Here is a 23,701-nt window from a genome sequence, read left to right on the forward strand (position 1 = left end):
TGTATCGCAACACTACTTGCCTTATTGTGCTTGTGATGTTTGGCCGGGACTAAGACAACCAAACTGCATGCTGCTTAGTCACTCAACTTTACACGGAACGAAAGAAAGAGGAAAACTGCATATTGAAGACACAGAATATACTTTATTCACAAATGATAAGAACTGCATTCAGAAACAAACATTTTAAATCTTCCATATACAATTATCACTCTTACAATACATTACGATTACATTACATTACAATATACATATGTACATTACAATATATGTACACATATGTACATTACAATATACAATTCTCACTCTTGCATTGCGTAAAACAGTCCTCGCTAGACACACGAATATCGAGGTTAATTTTATTGTGAAAATTTTATCATTATAGGGTCACGCACAACTAATTCTCAAATAGAATAAGCTTCCGTCTTTGTTGTACCATTTCTTGTGGTTATTTTATTTCCACCCGCCTTGTTTGCAGGCCTTATTGGTCTTCATAAAATACTGAGATAATGGTGAAAAGTAAGTAAAAAAACGAGAAGCCTACTCTCAGTCCTAAAGGAAAACATGCAATTAATGGATTGCGGTAGCATGGAGAGTTCGAATCATAAACAGGTAGCACAATGCACTGAAATAACATTTGAATTGGCCAAAATGCAGGGTTTAAATTTTGATAATGTAGGCGAATAAGTCCTAGCGACGCCACAGGTTTCTTTTTACAAGGGTTCTGTCAACACAAACATACGTAGATGTTCAACAAAACAGAGCTTCATGAATAAAAAATAAATAATGAGAATCATCTCAGGTCTTCAAGGTCTGCAATTTTCGGTCGTTCTTGGCGTTGCGTAATTTGTCGTTTTCTGTGCGGCACAAGTTGTTCAGCAGTGTATTCGCTGCAGCACTTACAACATGCCCCATTACCTCCTGTGCAGGATGACCGAAATCACACACATCGACATCCTCAAAGTCATGAAGGGTAGCGAACACAAGGCCGACAAGAGTATCTTTCTGCCTAGGAAGGCTGAAAAATCGTACGGCATATTCTGGTGTCCTGAGCTTGTCCAATATAATTTCAGTAAAGAGTACAGCATTAACTACAACTGCTCGTGGAAACTTCAGGCCACCCCTTGTCATCTTCGTGATTAATGCATTCTCAGGGTCATCTAGATCGACGTCTTGCATCACAAGGCTTTCACTGCAAGATGCACATGTCAGCTTTTTTAGAGCTGCATGGGCACAATAGCCGGCAACATAGGTTAGTGCCGGTAGCCTTGACGTTTCTTTCTCAATGTCCGAGTCGGTCACAGTGACTTGAAACTGGCCGTTTCTTGAATGTACACTTGTCTCCAACGTGTTCGCGCTTGGTGGTAGTAGAATGTCCAAATCTGGCAGGTCCAGAACCTTCTGCAAACGCAATTTGTTTTCAGATTCATATATCTGCCTTATAGACACGTGGTAATTGGCACCAGACAATTGCCGGCACTTTCCAAAGCGATCCTCTAAGCTATCATTTGAAATTTGCCCAAAAGAACATACTCGAAATGAAGCTCTTTGAGACAGTATATGGCAAGTTCGTGCAAGGCATGGGTAGTGTGGCTGAAAGCTGTGTGCGTTTCCCGTGTCAGGCGGCCATTGTCATGTTTGAGGCTTCCCCAGTGATCACGCCATTGAATTATTCTCTCTAAGAATTCTAGTTGAGGACATGACGATGAAACTATTGGACCTTGCAACTGATCTCGCAACCGCTGTCCTTTTCTTGGCGTCTTGACGTTAACAATGTTCCACCAAGTCAAAATGGTGTCGACATATTGAGAGGTTTCATTTGCATGCTGGAACGTTGCAACACTGAGAGCAGCAACAGTAGATGAGTTAAAAATATTTAAGGCCAGTTTAACGTTCTGCCGTTTCATGTTTGAGGGGTTCAGTGCCTTCAAAGTGAGCGTTGGTGCTAGCTTCAAGAGCTCATGCTTTTCAGCTTCGTGCAGCTGGCATAATACCTTGAAAGATGCTGTAAGTATCTTTGGTTCAGCCTCATCACTCTTCGGTTCAGGAAAGTACATGCATTTGCCAACGCTTCTTTGATTCAGCCAGTTATTTCTTATACACTGAAGTATGTGAACTGGGTCCACCACAGAAAACAGGGGTCGTGATGGGTCAGCAGGATGCTGGTAAACAATGCTGACACTTGCCGACTTAGCGAAGTAGGACATGGCTTTTCTGTTTATGGAGTTATTGTCCGAGATCACTGCGATTATTCTTAAACCAGATGCCTCTAGATCAAGAAGAATCTTCCGAAGGAAGTCGTGCAGCGCCTTAGCATCGATTTGTGCCACAGGAAGGATGTGTACAACATCCTTATTTGAAGAAAGCAGGCTCTGTATCATAAATATGTGGACAGTTTTTGCTGCAGTCGATGAATTTACCGCAGCACCAGTAACCAACCCAGCCTTGTAATAAAAAAATGATTAAGGTGAATATCATCAATCATTAACGTTACAGTCTTTTCATGCTCTTTATATGTGCTTACAATACGCTTTGCATAGGAAAGAAAGCTACGTTCTTGCTGCTCCGTTTCAGGGCGTACATCGTACGATGAACACAGTCTTCTGATCGTATCAGGACGCGGCATCTTAAGCTTCATCGAACTTCTCAGGAATCTATATGCATGAGGTGAAATTGTGAACAAAAGGCTAGCAAAAACCAATAAGTCGGGGGGATATCGGCCAGCATCATTCAAAAGAAGATCAACTTGACTCTTCAAGAATTTAAGCACTTCCAAATGCCATTCTTGCAACTCGCATGCGAAATGTTTTCCACTTACTTCCTCTAGCAATGTCGAAACTAATGTCAGTAGATGACGGGCCTTTTCATAACGCTCAGTGCTGATATCCTTACGTGTCTGTTCGATCATGTGTAACACATTTTTCAAATCTCTCAAGTCGCACAGCTTTTCAGGAACTAAAACATCACCACACTTCCTCACACCCGTTTCACCAAAAAATACTTCGACGTAGGCGCCCTCGAGGAGACCGAACCTGTACCCTAAGACTATTCGGCGATACTAAATTACTATAAGGGCTGCAGAAAGCGGTATCCACCACCGCACAACTCCCTTAGCAGAGAGGACTCTGTCGCGTTGAGGCAGCTACAAACGGGCTCGTACCCGAACCTAAACGTACTCAGCAAAATTTATCCCACACAATACAATGACAAATGCCCCTGGTGCCACGAAACACCCACGCTGTATCACATAACGTGGACATGCCAGAAGATAGACGTGGTACCCGTTATACCAAACCCGAGTGCGCAGCAATGGGAGGGAGTGCTCTCCAGCGATCGCCAGGTCGACCAAGAAGGTCTGATTCGGCGAGCACAACTGGCAGCAGCATCCAGCGGAGCCCTGGACTAAGGGCAACCGACCGTTGTGCTAGAAGATGGACGATTCCATCTGAAGACCGCAGAAGACCAGCGAATCTAGAGCTGATAATGTTTTTCACTCACTCACTCACACTCGACGCGCAGGTCTGTGGACACGATCACCGAAGTACGGACTGCAGGAGCAGATTGAAGTGATAAGTCCAAAAAGAAAACCTTGGAGCCCTTGTTCAAAACTGTCCAGAAGTCCGAACACTGAAAGCTTGGCAAGGCCTTCAGCAAGTCCGCAAAGCTTCCAACCAGATTTTTGGCGTCCTCTTCTGCTTGGGTTTGCTGAGAAAGCGTTATTGCTTTTTGCAAATATGTGGCTTCCAAGCGCGCTCTTTTGGCAGCCGGCGCTTCTCGAACGCACACTTGCGGACGCGATAAATAGACAGGGCAATTGGAAAACAAGCTCCGAACTGCAGTTTTCTTCAGACGGATGTTTTTCATGGCAACTTCGACCACTTTTCCTGTCTTGACGTCCGTGTAAGATGTCGTCTTCAAGTAATCCGATGGCAAGAAATGCTTTTCACAGAGCTGAAATAAAAAAAAAGCCGTTACAGGTATGACGCTCGACGAAAATGTTGAATTTACAAGCGCGTCGACAGGTGCACAGACCCATCTATAGTGCACGCGTGCACGAATGCATTGCGCACTATGCTGACGAAACCTATTCGTATGGAAACCCAGAATAACAATAGAGAGAAGAAATGCTTACCACTGTGTACTTCGTTGGCGAGAAGTCCTTCCGAGCACTGCTCTCGTCCATGCTTCCCGAGTGGCTCGGTCAGATGGGAACTTGTGCACTCGGACACTTTGTACTCCGTCATAATTGGACTTGCAGTTTGGTGCGCAACTACAGCCAGGCATCGTTGCGCTTCCGTGTACGACGAACCACGCACAATCGAAGAAAAGCAATCGCGTTTAGGGTACAACATGCCCCACCAAAGCCACCAAGCAAATGCTCCTTGCGTTGCCCTCTATGCGTTGCCGGTCTAGCGTTCCAACCACGGAGAAAATTTGTTTTCAGAACGCGCGCCGCGTTCTAGAAACGCAGCGCTCCCCCATACACCGCTAACATCCGACTCTCGTGACGTATTGACAGGGGAGAGGAGGTGATGCGGTGGCCTTACATTTTTTTCTAGGTGGCTCTGCACGGGGTCGCGTGGAACGAGCCCTCGAGGTAAGCCCCCATTGCCTCAACGAACCATTCCTCTGTTCGGCGCTCGAGTTCCTGGACGTCTTGCTCCTCGCTGTCCGCTCGACGCTACTTGGAGGAGAGGACCCATTGCCGCACTGAGCCGTTCCTGTGTTGGGCGCTCAAGCTCGTGGACGTCTTTTTCTGCGCTGCCCACTGGACGCTACTTCGAGAGGAGTCAAGGTAAGCGCTGCAACTCTGGGGCGTTTGTGTACGCGTTGGGTGGTTTGAGCTTGATTCTTGGCAATAATTAAGGGTCGTCCCGTCGATAGGTACCCGCTGCCGTCACCGCGCGTTGTTGGACGCTCGTTGTTGCTACTTTATCCGGTAGATCGAGTCTCGAGAGTGTCCCCACATATATACTCCGCTTCAGAAAATCAGGGGCAACGCTGTCGAGGCTAGTGATACTTTTTTGCCGCGCCTGCGTCCGTACTTAAAATAGTTTGGTGTTCTTTCTTGTGTCGAGCTGTACCCTGGCATCAAAAGTAGCACTAGCTATTATCTGCAATGATCGCATGATGGCCAATGAGCTGTGATCACGCCACCTGCGTGATAGTCAGTGGCATGATGCGACATGTCTTTCAAATGCTATACGAGTCGAATAAACGCCACGTTGACCAGACTCCAAGCGTCTCCGCGAACCTCGCTGCGTCGTCCGCCCAAACGCTAGGCCCCTCCGTCGGCCGGCTTCCGGTGCGATGGTACAGAATGGCAACGAGGATTCGCAAGAACCTGCCGCGTCTCAAATGATCTGACAACGTCACTTATCTACGTCACTTCTCTCCTATTTCCTCGCATACGTTGGGAGTTTGTCCGAATGCTTCAGCTGGATTCGGCCTAGACCTTTTCTTCGTCTACGGCCATCTTCGGCGACGCCATATTGTCTTCTTCATTCGAGTTCCCTACGCCTCCTCCTGCTTGTGACGCGACAGAATGGCGTCTTTTTGAACATTCCTCCGTTTCTCGAATTACCTGGCACTCCTCCGATTCCTTTGTACAGATGGAAGAAAATTTTCCAGGTGCACATTAAAGCGGCCGGCCGGGACGGATGGGAGGACCAGCGTCGAGCATCAACTCGTGGGTCGGCTAATCTCGGAAACTACAAATGTCCTGGCGCGGAGACATCTGTTCGCAAGCCGAAATCAACTGCCAGGTGAGCGTTTCATGGTATACGTTACGGCGCTCAAGGAGAAATCACTCGCTTGAAGGTCCTATGCTATACTTACGACGACCGGATCCGAGAGAAAATAATTCATGGAATCGCAAACCCTCGTATGGAAACATTTTTTGGCTTACGGCGAACATTTGACCTTGGATAAAGCCGAAGGAATCGGCCGAGAATTGGAGCGACGCAGAACGCCAAGCAAGCGTTCGGCGACGCCGAGAGCGTTCAGCCGGTCGGAGCGGCGCACGATGGTGGCTCGGGAGCCCGCCGTTCGGGTCAAGATTGCCATGGCCTCCCACCCGGCAGGATGGACCGGCGTACTCAAGACGGCCGAGCGTTCTCGAACGCCTGCCCGACGCGTCAGCGTGACGGCGTTCTAACCAGGGACAATTGGCAGAATGAAAATCGCTCATGTTCTACGCATCAAATAGGTCCATGTTACCATTGTGGCAGCGTGTGGCACTTGCGTCTTCAGAAATTGTCCGGTCAGGAACTAAACTTGCAACTTTTGTCGCATCAAAGGACACCTGACTACCGTTCGACGGAAGAAGAAACAAGGCGCATCGCCAGTTCAAAATGTTACTCCAGTGCAAACGGGAAGCGTCCAAACGGCATCGGTTCTTTCCGTGATTTAATACTTCATTTCCAAGCACGAGGGACTTAGCGTTTCCCTGGTCGGTGGTCACGTGGGATTACGCCATCTGGGTGATAGCCAATGGCATGATGCAGCATAACCTTACAACGATATCGAAGTAAAAAGAAAAAAAATTACCGACGATTACGTTACTTCCTAATGCGAAATTTGAGCGCAGCAAATAAGCTGTTTCACCTTTTCGATAGATTGAGGCAAAGGAATCGAGCAACACATGTATGCGCTATCACAGAATTTTTTTTTTTATTTTTCACACGTATTCCTTTAACAAAGACTCCACTAACAGTTCTTGACAGTCATGAAGGAAGCTTTGTGGTCGGAGAAATAGACTGATATATGTTCGACTTGGTACACCAATGCTTGATTCTCAAAGACGAGATCTATACAAGTGGCTCGCGAGGTTGTCACAGCCGTGGGACGCGTTACGAGCGAGAGGAACGGGATGTTCTCCCGCATAAGTGTTAGGAAATTGCTGTTTGTCTTCATGTCAACACTAAAGTCCCCCACTACTAACATCGGTGTGGATCGATGGACGGTTAATGCGAGTTGCAGGAAGTGCACGACGTCTTTCTTGAGTGCGGTAGGAGGGAAGAGGGAGGAGGGAAGAGATAGCAGCGACTGACTGATGCCGCTGACGCCGATAGTGAGTCAACCCCAGCTGCGGAGTTGGTTTCAGGGACAACGCCGCCGATGCCGACACAAACAATATGATACCCTCGCTTCCGCAGCGCTAAGAACCAGGTCTAGCCGTGGGAAGGTGGTCACGTATTCGTCGACGTGCCGGGGCCTACGTGAAATAACCGGCGCGTCGGCAACTGAAGAACACCCTATCCGCCACACAAGAACAGGGGGGGGGGGACCCTTTCCTCCTCTTTCTGCATGGCGGCGACGGTGTTCTATGCAGTCACGTTATCTTGACTCTCTAGCGGCGTCAGCGGCATCCAGCGGTATCAGTCGGTCGCTGCTAGCGCTGGGGGGATGAAAGGGGGGCGGAGCTGGTTACGAGGCCGACGACAACGCCGACGACGATGCGAAACCCAGGAACGGACGCCAAAGAGCTGCGTTCTAAAATGCCGCGTTGGCCGGAAGAAGTGTCTCCGCCAGCCACAATGCGTCGTCCTCCCAGACGCTCGTGTGCGACGCTGTATTCTTGACCGTAATTGTGCGGAACTGTTCTTGGTATAGGCTGAGTGTTGTATCAAAAACGTTTTAATCCTCAGGAACAAACTGTCGTATACGGTTATCTCATGCGTTGTTTTAGTATCTCATGCGTTGTTTTAGATCAATTTCTTTTTCATTGCGTTTCTTCTTGGTTTTTGCCTCACGTGCAAGCTCGTGCGAGCATACGCCTTTGGCGCGCAGAGAGGCACGGATGCAAAGCGCGTAGTGATACGTTATCGTCAGCGAACTTATTGCGTAGCTAGCAGAGCGTTGCCCCTGATGTCTGAAACGGAGTATAGAGAGTGTATATTTTACACCGGTGGTGCAGGCTCAGCCCTTTCCGATGCTACTGCGGTAGCGGTCGAAAAAGCGCCGACAAAAGATATGGAACGATTAATGTCGAGCCTGTCGGAGGGTCTACACTGTAAAATAAATTACACCCTAAAAAGTGAAAAAGAGTGCAAATGTGTCTATAATTCACACCCTAGGGTGTCCGTTATAAAGATAACACCCTAAGGGTGTGAGTTATAGACACATTTACACCCTTTTTCAGTTTCTATAGGGTGTAAATTATTTTACAGTGCAGCTCAAGTGTTCACATCCCAAATGATTCAGCTTTTCAGTACTGTGGTGAGTTCCAACGCTAGCTCGTAGATTCCAATCTCATCCCCTTACGGGGATGCGCAGACACGACGCTGAGCAGCTGATAGATCCTTTCCCTGTTATTGTAGAAAGCTCAGAATAATCGTGGCTATCATCCCCAACTCGGTAAATTCCTCGCTAGCGTTACATACTGTATTTAGTCGAACGTAACCCGACCACGATTGTAGCGGGAGGGTTGACTTTCCATTCAAGCGAAATAAAGAAAATAAAAGACTGCGAATGCAACGCGACATGAAAACAAGAAAAAAAACATCTGACGCCGTGCTTGTTAATTTATGGTTAGTAAGCCAGCGTTTACAAGTTTATACGGCCGATAAATCTACTATACTTACTTAATATAGCGATATATACTAATTTGCTATCGCAATTGTTGCTTCGCCTTTTGGGCAAAACTGCGACTTTTTCGTACATGATGTCGCCGTGTGTCACAGAGAACACGTCCTCATCGAAATTAACACCAACCAAAAAAGGCGAGGGCAGCCTCTTTGTCCTAAACCTATGCAGTTCGCCGGGAGAGCGGCAGCGTTTCGGGGCCCTGTTCCGCAAAAGTTTAGACATAACGAAGCGTAACAGCATCATCGTTGCTGGGGATGCCAATCCTCCACATCCCTCATAGTGTTATACCGCAGAGATACCTTTAAGGGGCGGAGCCTGCGGTCAGAGGTGCAGGCGCAAACTAAAGGCCCTCCATATATGGCTATGATGAAGGAGCTTATTGACAATCAGACACTGCCTTAGCCCTGCTTCCGCTCCTTCTTCAATGCCTTGCACTGCGGAAGGTATACGGCGGAGCGTGGCGTGCCTACAACGCACCGCCTTCTCAATGTCACCGTGGCGCGCTGTTCAAATTTGGTTGCGGAGGTTAACGTAGACGCCACCATTTCCGATTGTGGCTGGCGCCTGCGACGCGCGAAACGTAAGCCAAAGTCAAGAGCGAGCCGCACTGGGCTGTGCTAGCGGATTCGTCAGGGAATCCCGCGGCGGCCGCGGTATCAGCGCTACGTTGCAGACCGCGGCGACATGCAAATTGCAACGGCAGCGCGTTGCACAGCGTCTGCTTTGTGCACGACAAGGCTTGAATGCGTGCTCGCGCTAACACGCTCCAGTACGTGGCGCGGATCGGCACTGTCCTCCCCAAGCTTGACTGACGTGCGCTAGCCGCATCCAACCAGCGCAATTTTTGAAGAGGTAAACGCGTCTAGCCATGAATGGTTATAATAGTGAACGCGCGCTGGCCAGCGTGCTTGAAGTCTGACCTTAAGTTTTGCTTGTTTCGAGGCTAGTTGAGCGTTCTTCAAAAGCAGTCGAAATTAGCGACACCCGAAAGCTACGACACCGTTAAGCAGGGTGGCCAAACTTTTTATTCCCTATGCATGCTGCCACGGCCGGGCGTGACCAGACGATAGCCTGCTTCTTCCGGAACCGCGTAATTATTATAGAAACGTAAAGCCACATCTTCCCTTACATCAGCCTGCTTATTGAACTTTGTAAAAAAATATGCGCATTAACAGTAGGAAGAAGCGCAGTGATCCAAACCCTCTTGTTGGTTGATGTTAGCTATTGGCCAATAGCAGCAGCGTATAGGAATCCTTTATATTACGAAATAAAGCGTCCATAAGAGAGTGAGAAACAGGATCCCATTGAAAAATGTAGCCTATTTCGTGGACGGGCCCCGGACACAGTGCACAGCCGTGCCAATAAAGTTTTGATCGCTATTGTTTCGCACATACAAAATTTAAGTATGAGAAGTTGGAAGGAAAAATATGCCTATCCCACGCAATGAGGGAATCGATGTAAGCGAAGCTTTGTCTGCTGTTTGCGTTGATTGGCGGTGATATATTGACCGCATACGACAGTCGTGATGTGATGTGCAATGTTACCCTGGCTGCTCCGCTCGACGCTTTCTGCGAGCCTTCGTCTCCTCGACGTTGAGTGCACGCTTTGGCGCCATTGTGGGTTCTAGCGTTCTATGTCGCAGAACTGCCTGCTTTCTCTATATTTCTTCGCTAACATTCTCTCCGCCTGCTCCCTTCGCTATCCTTGCTGTTGCAGTGAGCACGGAGACAACCGCGGCAGCTCCCGCACTCTATTTGTGGGGGCTCGCGCCTAGTTACGGCCTCCAGAGGGCACTGTGCACAGGCGACGCGGCGTAAATGTTGACACGAGCTTTTCGGGTCGTCTTTGTGCCACACTCCTGTCATGTACGCTAACGGCCCATTGTCCCGAAAAATCCGCTGTCGACGCCGCGGGCATCGCTAGGCGAATAATCAGTCTGAACCACAACCACACAGGCACTCCACGTGGCGCATACCTTGTCTTACATTGTTTACAAAGTTACTCCTCGGAATTTTGAAAGCTACAGCTCATAACCATCTGTCGTGAAAGAAAACACCGACGGTGTATGCCTTTCATGTTTTTTCTGTCGAGGCCACATCTCAGTGACGTCCCAACGCGGCCGGCGTTAGATTAAGGCGTGCGTCTGATCTGCGTGTCGATGTGGCCGGCGTTAAGGCGGCATGCAAGACCACAGCCGCAGTGTAGCAGCAGCGGGAAAGTCACAAAAAGAGGCAAAGAAAGCTTTAAAAGCATGCGCTGAAAGTTTCTTGTTTTTACGACATTGGTTTCTTGACTATCGTTCTCAAAATTCCGACGAATAACTTTGTCAGAATGTAAGACCAGGTATGAGCAACTTTAGTACTATAATGATGCGACAATATAACTCGCACATGCCGCATGTCATATAACATGGCGTGGGATATGGCATAAATATACCTAAATATCTACGGAAATTTGTGCTCGAAATTGGCGCACGACCAACGCCTAATTTTCGGCGTAACGAGGCCCTAAAGCTATCGCTGTAAAAGAGAGCGCTTGAGAGAAAGGCGACTTCGCGCTCGGCTTGTGAACTCCACGCGCCGCGCACAACTTCAAAACTTGGCTGGGGTGTTCACAGAAATGGATGCTATCCGCGGACTGTTTTTTCAGCAAGCCCTTGGGCCGGCTCGGGAACCCTTTAGGTATGTCCCGTCTTGAATATGTCTCACCATGTTTTTTCCAGTACAGCTAGAAGATGCCGTTGGGCTATGAATATAAGATAACACTCCAAGAAGAAATCAGACCTGATGATGAACATATAAACCAAATAAATGACAAGGAGGCCACCCAAGGGGTAAGTGAATGCTTTCTGTTATTTCGAATTCACTTTCTCAGTTTTTGTCACAAGCTGTTAGTGTATATGTCAACTCTACCAATCTTACGTAAAGTTTACGTATTCGGAGGCACCTAAGCGGGCCCTGATCCACTTACATGTTGATAGAAGTGGAGAAAAGCGTTGGAAGTTAAAGTAGGCTATTTAATAAACACTTTGTCACGAAAAGTGCTTCGATGCGTTCACCAGAAGCGGATTTATTGGCAATCAAACGCGGCGTTCGCGGTGCTTCCGCTCCTCCTTGAATGCCTTTCACTGCCAAAATTACGACAGAGCGAGGCGTGCTCACAAGGCACCGCCGTCTATATGTCACCGTGGCGCGCAGTTCACGTTTGAATTTGGATGTTAATGTAGACGCCACTGCCCCCGATTTTGGCACCTCCGACGCGCCAAACGTAAGCCAAACGCGGTTGTCATGAGCGAGCAGCACAGCGCTGAGCCAGTGGACTTGTCGGGGCACCCTGCCGTATCTGCGCTACGTAGCAGACCGCAGCTACACGCAGATGTGGTGCATATTGCGCAGCGTTTGCTTTGTGCCCGACAGGGCCCGCGTGAGTCCTCGTGCTCATACGATCCACTCAGACCATGTTGCGTGGTGCGGACCGGCTTTGTCCTCCGCCTGCATGACTGGCGAATAGTAGCCACATACAAAAAGTGCATTGTAACACGAAAGTGTTTTATGCCGGGGTACTTCCTGTAACGGATGCCACATACAATGCCCATGCTCTACAAAGGTCGTCGCGTATTTTCCATTCTAATGTAGTCCAGTCATACTTTGCAAGCACTAAAATCTTTCAGAAATTATTTTTTTTCCACCTACGAGCGAAGAATGGAATCATTTAGCAGAACGTATTGTTGAATGGACATCTCATGTTTCATTTGAAAATATGTTGAAAAAGCATGTTTTGTAATCCTTCTCCTGCTTGGGCAGCATTGCTGCCTGCAGTATTGTGTAAATAAATAAATAAACAATGGATGTAACGCTGGCGCTCACGAGTAAAATAGCTGGCTTGTTGCAGCACTGTGGAAGCTGCACAAATTCTTAGTTGATTGGAACGCAGAGTGCCCATCGAGGTGTGCTCATGCGCGCCACCGTGTCTGCGCAGCGTCTGCTTACAGTATGATAAATGGCAATGTGTGTAACAATTATATGCAACGAGCGAAGAATACGAGATATGAGGTTGAAAATAGCTGCGTGTTTTGATAATAAAGTGAGTACAAAATGAAATTTATTTTAGAAGTGAGCTAACCATGCGTATTATATAGCTTGTATAAAATGGCACCCAAAGCTGTAACGCTGTCAGATATTGGTAGGATATGATTACTTAATGATACACCTGTAGTAGGCAGAATTGTTGTTTGAAGGTTATGAAAGAAAACATGTTTTTGGTGCTTTAGTGAGCACCACCTGTCGATATTGCCAAGTTCAGTGTTACGCTGATCTTGCATACTCCCAATCACTAGCGAGATGAATAAATGGTTGTGTCATCAGCATACAAGAGGAACTTGTAACTGGTAAGCACATCGGGTAGATTCTTTATGAACAACAGGAAGTGTAAGGGACCTCATAATACAACCTTGAGCAACACCAAAGTTGGGTGCTGAAAGCAGACCGTTGCCATGTACAACTTGACACCGAATAGTTAGCTAGCCATGAAGGACCAGTGATGCCGTAGGTCACTGTAGGTTGTACAAAAGAATAGAATGGTTCACAGTACCGAATGCTGTAGTTCGGTCAATGAATGCTGCTCCCACAATTAGCCCGGTATCTATAGACCTGATTCTTTATGGCCTCGTAGCGCAAGTGTCAGCGTAAGAGAGCGAACGAGCACAACGGCGAAGGATCAAAGAACGACACGGAGTGCATCAGAAAAGGACATGTCGCGATAGTGAATAGATTGCGAGGACGAAAGCGGGGGAGGGGAGGGTGCGGTGAAAGCGTGAGAATAAAAGCATAGTGCCCCGCATGACGCGTGCTTTGTGGCAACGATGGCTGCGAGGCGGCGCCAGAGTAGAGCGCGTCCTCTGGATGGAGGGAGTGCTGTACGAACGGACGTCGGTCCCACCTTCCCCCTGTTTTCTAAAGAGGAATTAGGAATTTACCGGCCTGGCGTTGGCATGCACAGTGAAACTATTTCTGCCTTTTTGTCGCTTAATGTTGTTGCTATATTGTTGTTCTTGTGAGAGTTTAATTAAATAACCATAAAAGCTTTCCGCGCCCTGGAAGTGGATCCATTGGGGTGAACGTAGGGACAGAGGAGGAAGTAAGTTCAGGTATATATGACCATTTTGAGTCTTGTAGAAATCGAAGTAACGACTGGAATATGAGGCGTTTGCTAGTGCCAGGCATCCAAATCCTGAGGCCCCACAGTAGCGGGGAGAGTGGCTATCGCTCTCCCGCAGTGCTATAGTATGTTTCCGATCCAGCAGCGGGTTCCTTGGGCAGGATCGGTAAGTGACTGGAGACGCATCCTGGTGCGGCAGGCTGGTGTGACTGTCGCCCTGACGATGCGTCGCAGGCGTGGCTTCAGCACGGGTGAACTTCCCTGGAACAAGCGCAGGATTTTCTGGGATGTTTCCGGAGCGCAGCTCATCACGCCGCCTTCGCCTGGACTGGGTCCGGGTGGACGGGGTATGGGTCGCCAAGCTCCTGTGGCCCCGTCTTTGAGGGGCAGGAAAGAAGCTCCCTTGCCAGAGGGACGGCCATTCGGTTGCCAGCGACCCCAGCGTCCATGCCCACTGCCACACCGCGCGGGCAGCCAGTGGCAGAGCATAAACAAACTCGACTGCACTCCGCAATTCCGGCATGTCTAGGGGGCAATTCTACAACATGTGCGAAGAAACCTCCTCCTTAATACCTAGGCAGAGTCACATATTCAAGGAGCAAAGGCTCCAATATAGAATTTCTCGGTCGCAACCGCTCTTGCTCGCGGCTGTGCAGAAACGTCAAGCGCTCCTCGTACACCTCTTCATGGTTCTTTTCATTGGTCATGCAATGCTTCGGAAGCATCAGTTTCCGCGGCCGCCAAATTTATTTCAGCAATAAAATCGCCATACATTTTGTTATTTCATTACGTTCTTTAATATGCTCACGTATGTTAAATATTGCTAAGATGTACATTTACTCGTGGCATCTTGTTGTAAGACAGCAGAAAGACAAAGAAATATTCCTTCTGCAGGTGAGGATGAAAAAAAAATCGGAGCACAAGTTCATCATTAAAATCACGGACCTGGGGAAAGCAACCACCGCCAGCAGAACCAAGGCTCCGCTAGGCCATAAAGAAATGCCAGTGCAGACCAGTAAGAGATTACCCATATTTCAACATCTATGATTCCACAGAATTGCCTATATATGATACGATTCCATAGAAGAGTTTGTCATTCTGTACCAAAAGACACGCATGACCAACTGCGCCTACATAGAAGCGAGCGGAGCTCATAATGTGGGTAATCCACTGCCTGCGTGGTCTTGGGCACATTGCACTGCAGTGGTGCTCTAGATCATGAACGCTCCAGAGCCCTTGCATACATAATTTACTACTGCTGAGGCTCTAATTATTCCACATGCTTTAAACTTCGTCTACACCTGGTCCATAACTTGCCCCCTAATTTTAGTCAACTGTAAGCAAGGCTTCACGTTTAGTCCACCGAAAATATAGGGGGAAATATTCTACAAAAGTTCTTAACTTCCAAACAAATCAAGACCCAGCAAGTATTGGCAATGCTCCTAATTACGCCATAAATGTTAACTGTGCCACGGCTTGCCCTTAATATACATTGCATTTTCATTGCCATAAAACTCTATAGCAACATTAGGAACTAAGCTTATGATGTTCGTGCGATAGACACTTTCGAAGACTTGCTCTTTTTTTTATTTTTAGTCGTACTTGTACGCTGTAACTGCAATTTTTTAACCTTGTACAAAGGGGCATTTTATAATTTTTTAAGGCCGTGCTGCTTGCTCATTCACCCTTGTGACTGAGCATGGGCTGCAATTATTATTGTACGTAATTATTATGATATCGCAAGTATCTTCATTTACTTCACACAGTAACAGTAGGAAGACCTGCAAAACACCCTTCATGATTGATGTCAGCTATTGGGTCTGTGCTTTCTCACCAAGTCCAAGAGGTGGTTCATGGACCCTTTAACGGAGTCTCCTTACACCGAAAAAGTGTCCTGACCGTAGATCCATTTCCTTCTAGAAAAAGTTGTTGGCAACGCTAATGATAAAAAAAAACATGATAAAAAACGACGTACAGCATGAAGGGCAAGGACTGCGAGAGACAACATACACTGCGCTGTGTATGTCGTCTCTTACAGTCCTTGTCTTTCGGGCTGTACGTCGTCATTTATAGTGGATTACCAACTACCCCAAGCAACAACCCTAGAATAAGAACACTCGAATAAAAATAAAATCTTGTATTTCCAGGTCTTCAACATGACCGAATAAGACTGGTGTTCAGTTACATCAGTGAGGTTTCACCGCTAACCGGGGCCACAGTGTGGAAGACCGTCGTGGACGTCACCAGTGTCAACGTTCCCATAGATGTGACACGCGGACTAGTTCACCTCATCATCGATTCACTCAAATGAATCAATGATGAGGTGAACTAGTTTGTGTGTCGTTCACATGTAAATAAATCATCTATCATTCACATGTAAATAAATCATTATCAACTATGGGGGGACGGGGCGCAGCAAGGCCTCCCCAAGCGATGCCGTTGTCAACTCCCCCAACCTAAAGTGTCATTACCAGAGTTACCCATATTCGGCATTTCTTTTGAGTTGCCTCTGTCTCTTCAGATAAAATTTCATTGTGTGTGGCTAAGAGCTTAGTCGCAAGTTGGCGCATACGTGCGATGATAGGAGGACAAGCGCATTAGAAGCACCACAGGCGGCTACCTCACCGGCGTTTTTTTTTTCTCACATCATTTTTTGTTGAATTTCCATTGGGATTGATTGAAAACTATTCCACCCAGCTGGGGGTGCCCTACACGCAGGTGGGGGCGGCGGCGGGGGGGACGAAGCAGTCCCCGTACGTTGAGAACGGTTCATTTCCACTGCGAACAACTTGCACAGACACAATATATTTAAATAAAGACGATGGCGGGGGGCACGGCAGCAGTAGCCTGGAACGGTCCCGGTTCATCCATTGCCACAGCTGGTGGTAGCGTTCGACTGCGGAGTTCCAGGATGTCGAAGAGAAACACAGGAGCTCCACCAAATGCAACGGGGGTGTTCGCCTAGCAGAAGGGTCACTAGTTATAGGTTGTAGCGCTAGGCTCAAACATATCGTGACGGGGAAGCAAGCACGTCTCGTCTTCTACCGATTGCCAGGTTATCGGTTGTTAACGAAACTTTCTCTCAAATCTAAATTTATTAAGGCAGTTTGTCGCGTGTGTATCATGGCCACGCACGTTTATATCTCCTTGCGTTTCTCTACCGCGGGTGCGCTTTAAAACCACGGCGCTGCAATTATGCTTCAGAAACTTTCCTTCTCTAAAAGCAGTGCAGAAGAAACTAGGAATAGCCAAGAATCGGATGTATGCGTTAAGAGACAAAGCCGGCAATATCGTTACTAATATGGATGAGACAGTTCAAGTGGCTGAGGAGTTCTATACAGATTCATGCAGTACCAGTAGCACCCACGACGATAATACCTAACAAAGGTATTTCGCTCTCGTGAGCAGCAGTCCTTGAGATAATTACTCGGGCGAGCTTCCCACGCTAAGCGTGCCACGCTCGCGCTTGTTTAAGATTTTCCTAGACTAGAGCCGCTAGAGTTCGCTCTTATCTACGGGCGGCAATTTTTCCAAGAAAGTATGCCTTCCACCCACTCGACCATCGCGCACATCGCTCTCTTTCCACGTATGAGGCTCTGGACAGGAGCTATGGCGGTTTAATTTAACCTGGGGCCTGACTGACCAACCGACTGAGCTATCTCTTCGGGCAACATCCAAGGGCCACGAGTTCAAATCCCCTGTTTTCCTTTTTTCGTTTTCTTTTTTTTAATGTCTTTAGGTTTGTCACTGTACGGAGACCCTCTTAAAAAAAATATCCTTTATTATGTATGGCCACATATGTGCGGGTCTTAAATGCCAGGTTTCTCTAGTTGAATGCCATGTGTGCGGTTTAACCGAGCTCAGATTAGTCCACTTTGATCAAAGAAGGCACCACTGTAGGTTAAATGAGGCGTACAACTCCCGCGGTGGCGGTAGAGTATTCGCCTCGCGTGCAAGAGGACCGGGGTTCGAATCCCGGTGCCGCGCAATTTTCCACAGAAAAAAAAACCATGTGTGGAGGAGATTGCACAAACAGGCCTGGAGTGCGGCCTGATCCCGGTGACCAAAACCGGTAACGCCCTCTGTCACGAGAGCAGGATTGGCCACCCTGGTGCAGTACTTGGCCAAAACCTCATATACTATATGAATACAACCATCAAACCCCGGCCATCTGTCCCCAGCAGCCGCGAAGCAACTGACCACGGCGGCGGTCAGATCTGGGGCGCAGCAGAGGGTGCTAAGAATCCTTGGCTCCAGATAGGCCGCCATTGGAATCTGAACCTGGCAACGTTTCACGTTAGAAGGTTATCTAGTGATGCGAGTCTAGCAGTGTTATTGGAGGAATTAGAGGGTATTAAATGGGATATAGTAGGGCTCAGTGAGCTTCGGAGGACAAAACAAGCATATAGAGTGCTAAAAAGCGGACACGTACTCTGCTACCGGGGCTTAGCGGTGAGACGAGAACTAGGAGTCGGATTCCTGATTAATCAGGATATAGCTGGAAACATATTGTAGGTATATAGTACAAGGCTACGCCTCTACATCCAGCCATGATGACCAGGAAGTCGAAAGCCTTTATGAAGACGTGGAATCGGCGATGGGTAAAGTCAAAACAAAATACACCATAGTGATGGGCGACTTCAATGCCAAGGTAGGCAAGAAGCAGGCTGGAGAAAAGTCAGTGGGGGAATATGGCATAGGCTCTAGGAATAGCAGGGGAGAGTTATTAGTAGAATTTGCAGAACAGAATGATATGCGGATAATGAATACTTTCTTCCGCAAGCGGGTTAGCCGAAAGTGGACGTGGAGGATCCCAAATGGCGAGACTAGAAATGAAATAAGACTTTATACTCTGCGCTAACCCTGGCATCATACAAGATGTGGACGTGCTCTGCAAGGTGCGCTGCAGTGACCACAGGATAGTAAGAACTCGTATTAGCCTAGACCTGAGGAGGGAACGGAAGAAACTGGTACATAAGAAGCGAATCAATGAGTTAGTGGTAAGAGGGAAACTAAAGGAATTCCGGATCAAGCTGCAGAACAGGTATTCGGCTTTAGCTCAGGTTGAGGAGATTAGTGTTGAAGCAATGAACGACGATCTTATGGGCATCATTAAGGCATCATTAAGACGGGATACCAGTAAGCTATCGCAGGGGACGAAAGATCTGATCAAGAAACGCCAATGTACGAAAGCCTCTAAACCTACAGCTAAAATAGAACTGGCAGAACATTCTAAATTAATGAACAAGCGTAAGACAGCTGACATAAGAAACTACAATATGGATAGAATTGAACGTGCTCTCAGGGACGGAGGAAGCCTAAAAGCAGTGAAGAAAGAAGGAATAGGCAAGAATCAGATGTATGCGTTAAGAGAGAATGCCGGCAATATCGTTACCAATATGGATGACATAGGAGTTCTGTAGAGATTTATACAGTACCAGTAGCACCCACGACGATAACGTGAGAGAATATTCTAGAATAATTTGAAATCCCACAAGTAACGCCGGAAGAAGTAAAGAACGCCTTGGGAGCTATGCAAAGGGGGAAGGCAGCTCGGGAGGATCAGGTAACAGCAGATTTGTTGAAGGATGGTGGGAACATTGTCGTAGAAAGACTGGCCACCCTATATACACAATGCCTCATGACCTCGAGCGTACCGGAATCTTGGAAGAACGCTAACATAATCCTAATCCATAAGAAAGGGGACGCCAAAGACTTGAAAATTTATAGACCGATCAGCTTATTGTCCGTTGCCTACAAAGTATACTTACTAAGGTAATCGCAAATAGAATCAGGAACACCTTAGACTTCTGTCAACCAAAGGACCAGGCAGGATTCCGTAAAGGCTACTCAACAATAGAGCATATTCACACTATCAATCAGCTAGGTGATAGAGAAATGTACGGAATATAACCAACCCTTATATGTAGCTTTCATTGATTACGAAAAAGCGTTTGATTCAGTCGAAACCTCAGCGGTCATGGATGCATTACGGAACCAGGGTGTAGATGAGCCATATGTAAAACTACTGAAAGATATCTATAGCGGCTCTACAGCCACCGTAGTCCTCCATAATGAAAGCAACAAAATCGCAATGAACAAAGGCGTCAGACAGGGAGATACGATCTCTCCAATGATATTCACAGCGTGTTTACAGGAGGTATTCAGAGACCTGGAGTGGGAAGAATTGGGGATAAAAGTTTATGGAGAAGACCTTAGCAACTTGCGATTCGCTGATGATATTGCCTTGCTTAGTAACTCAGGAGACCAATTGCAATGCATGCTCACTGACCTGGAGCGGCAAAGCAGAAGGGCGGGTCTGAAAATTAATCAGCGGAAAACTAATGTTTAGGATGCAGTCTCGGTAGAGAACGGCAGTTTACGATATAGGTAGCGAGGCGGCGAGGCACTGGAAGCAGTAAGGGAATCTACCTTAAGGCAGGTAGTGACAACGGATCCGGATCATGAGACTGGAATAACTAGAAGAATAAGGATGGGCTGAGGTGCGTTTGGCAGACAATCTCAAATCATGAACAGCAGGTTGCCACTATCGCTCAAAAGAGAAGTGTATAACACCTGTGTCTTACCAGTACTCACGTATGGAGCAGAAACCTGAGGGCTTGCGAAAAGGGTTCTGCTTAAATTGAGGATGACGCAACGAGCTATGGAAAGAATGATGGGTGCAACGTTAAGGGATAAGAAAAGAGCAGATTTGGTGAGTGAACAAACGCGAGTTAGGTGATATCTTAGTTGAAATAAAGAAAAAGAAATGGGGGGGGGGAGCATGGGCAGGACATTTAATGAGGAGGGACGATAACTGATAGTCATTAAGGGTTACGGGCTGGATTCCAAGGGAAGGGAAGCGTAGCAGGGGACGGCAGAAAGTTAGGTGGACCGATGATATTAAGAAGTTTGCAGGGACAACATGGCCACAATTGGTATATGACCGGGGTAGTTGGAGAAGTATGGGAGAGGCCTTTGCCCTGCAGTGGGCGTAACCAGGCTGATGATGATGATGATGATGATCCTTTATGCGACGTTTTATTATTTGTGTGATAACATTTTTCCGATGTTTATTTACTACCGCAGCTCTGCATTTGTAACCCTATTTTGCAGTGATTATTTACTGCTACTCGTCCTTGCGGTGTTCTCGTGTGCAGTTTTCTTACTGTGATGCCCCCCTTACTCAATGCTCCTCATGGGGCCTGTAAAGTACCTTGAAATAAATAAATAAACAAACAAACAAATGCCTGGACTGGCGCTGCATCGTTGTCGCGGCGTCTTGTTCAGACAGTCGCTATCGTGCCGTCCTTGTCATGCCATCGTCGCTATCCGGTTGTCGTCTTGTCATCGTCGTCATACACTCGTCATCGAATTAATTGTCCTCATGTTGGAGTTGTTGCACTGTCGTCGTTATGCCAACGTCGTCATTTAAGAATGGTCATATGATTGTAATCTTCCCGCAGTCGTCCTACCACCTTCGTCATTCTATCGACGTCACACAGTCGTCGTCATGCAGCCATGTTGAAGCCTTGCTATGGTAAGTGGACGCTATATGGGTCACTCCACGCCAACCGTCCCAACCTTGGCGCTTGACCATCAGCGATTTCTGTGAAAAAAAAATGGGACTATCTATTGAAGGCAATAAGTCTTTCTGTAAAGCATTTTTGCGAAAAAAAATTTCAGCAGCACTAGGAACACGTGAAATATTTAGAAAGCTCGAAAGCATGAGTCGTAAAACGCGTTGTCAAAAAATTTTCTTTTCTTAAATTGGGCGATCACACGATTTTTCCTTGAGTGAAGATAAGCTTTTCTCTTAAAAAGGTATTATTGATGCTTACGTTTCCGTGAGTTTTTTATACGGCACTAAATATGCAAAATTTGGTGCATGTTTGGAATGTTTTTGAAGAAAGATAACTTTTTCCGAAAGCTTATATTCCATAGTAACTATAATGGCCAGCAAGTTGTACTGTAAGGGAAAAATAATTTGGGACGAATATAGCGTGAAATGGCCTGTCAGCTGGCGACAAAGTAGCAAAAAAGTAAGTTTAAGCCTATGTTTAGTCGTACAATTACCGTTGGGGTGGCGGGGGCAAAAATACGCTAAATAGTGTATTCATTAAAAACATCCATTGTCTACAAACTGAGAAACTTTTATCAAATTACTTTTTTTGTTTTAATCAAGAAAAAAAATTTTGAATTTGCGTTATACACGTCTCTGTGCTTGCACGTGCTTCCCCTTCATAGGAAAGCGTCCTAGCGGTAAGCAGAACTTGCACGGGCGCAAAATTTCCTGAGTCGATGGTGGAACATCTAGACAAGATAATCAGCTCCTCAAGTTTTTACTTGAGTACTTTATTAGAAATTATTAGCCTAGGCAATAAAAAACGCGAGCCCCAATAGAGCGCATTTAAACGTATGTCGCCGTACACCGACGGCCTGCATCTATAGCGTCGTCACGCGGCATCGGAAAGTTACGCCGGTGAGTACAGAGTGCAGTTACGTACACTAAGATTTAGAAATGGGCGAAAACTGTGAATAAGAAAACAATCTGTTGCTTTATTACGGCAAATATGTAGCAAATATGAGCCAACACAATCGTGTTTTAGCGACCATGTTGGCAATGATGTTAGAGGAGTGATGTCGACTCGTCATTAAATGTTTTGGCATGCTTAAGTTCAAGCTACTGCATTTAAAAAGATGATGGAAAGAAATAAATACGTTTAGTTGCTCGCCCTCTCTGTCTTACTTGTAGTTAAATGTTAAATTCAGAGCGAATGAGGCGGTCCGCTGACTTTTGTGAAGCGCAGGATTTATCATCCAGTCTGCGATAACTGAAGAAAAAAAAATGCGAGAACAGCCGCCATAGCCAAAGAAAGATATTCGCTTTAAAAAGAAAACATGCGCTTGTATCGTTCTCGTAGAACACTATATCGGTTTCCGCAAAAGTATCGCCTTGGGGCGTTCGTATTTTTCTGTACTATCCTGCTCCTAAAACGGCACTGTTATGCGTTTCACTGCGAAACCGAAACCTGCTACAGCCGCAACATAAGAATTGAGCCGGAGCCATCCACAACGAATCCGACAGGCGTGATATTGTTTAATTCGGTGGGCATGTGCACGAATATCGTCGTCGCTTTTCATTAACGATACTCCCAAGGATGAGCAATTTCCAGAAGCTACTGAGGTTCCTGAGTTGTCCACCCTGTATCTGCAGTGTTAGGCTGAGTTAACTACGCCAAGCGACAGCCTGCATCGGGTCTGGTCTGGTAGCTCGGCGCTAGTAAATGTTGCGAAGCGAAACAGCGTCTGTCGAAGTTCATCGTATGCTTTGTTGATTTAACGCTGGTTCAATGCCGCATATTTGTTACCTTTAAAACGGTGTCGCTGTTTTTAATTAACTCATTAAGGCGTCGTCAATAGTTGCCTGTCGAGATCGCTTAGGCGGTGACACTGGTCCTTTAGCTAATCGACAACGTAGTTTCCGCTAAATAACGTCTGTAGTGGCGTTACGCACATAAGCAGTATTGTTCGTTTAATGTAAAGTGTCCTCACTCATATCGTGATTTTCCTGTGCAGCCAATCACTAAAGCGAGCAGTGCCGTGTCATTACCGAGTGATCTCAGCGAGGCCCTCGATACGTCCGAGGTGAAACAGGAATCATCCTGGAGCGAGAAAACGGAAGCAAGTCAAGCTGCCAGAAAAACTGATTGATGCGGCTAATGCCGTTCTTGAAAGTAAGTTCTTCCACGAGAACCATTTACTAAATGAAGCAAACCTTTGATAATGTTACGCGATAGAGAAGTACAGTAATCAAGTGCTTCGCTAGCCCTTCACCTTCACGTCAAATTAGTTCGTTTGAGAACGGGCAAGTAACAAAATTTGGCATCTCTTGAATTACAGCGGTTTCATTATATAGATTCCGATCCATGCACTTTTGCTAAGTTTGTACTTGATT

At 46.8% G+C, this 23,701-nt stretch overlaps 2 protein-coding genes and 1 long non-coding RNA gene across 6 annotated transcripts in view; 1 reads left to right on the top strand and 2 right to left on the bottom strand.

Annotated features, from left to right (window-relative positions):
- Window positions 1–23,701, bottom strand: part of LOC142575555 (uncharacterized) — a 426,302-nt gene that overhangs the window by 115,130 nt on the left and 287,471 nt on the right. The gene's annotated exons all lie outside the window — the stretch shown is intronic.
- On the bottom strand, window positions 123–4,318 carry LOC142575572 (uncharacterized). The gene is made up of 2 exons (XR_012826686.1): window positions 4,130–4,318; window positions 123–3,948 (listed from the first exon to the last, which is right to left on the bottom strand). It is a non-coding gene; the product is annotated as an uncharacterized LOC142575572 (long non-coding RNA).
- LOC142575562 (uncharacterized) overlaps window positions 13,458–23,701 on the top strand; it is a 50,591-nt gene continuing 40,347 nt past the window's right edge. The window contains exons 1-2 of the mRNA XM_075685013.1: window positions 13,458–14,758; window positions 21,210–23,480. The gene's annotated coding sequence lies outside the window, so the exon portion shown is untranslated. The remainder of the gene's footprint in view (window positions 14,759–21,209; window positions 23,481–23,701) is intronic.

Source organism: Dermacentor variabilis, chromosome 3 (genome assembly GCF_050947875.1).
Source record: "Dermacentor variabilis isolate Ectoservices chromosome 3, ASM5094787v1, whole genome shotgun sequence".
Classification (NCBI taxonomy): Eukaryota; Metazoa; Arthropoda; class Arachnida; order Ixodida; family Ixodidae; genus Dermacentor; species Dermacentor variabilis.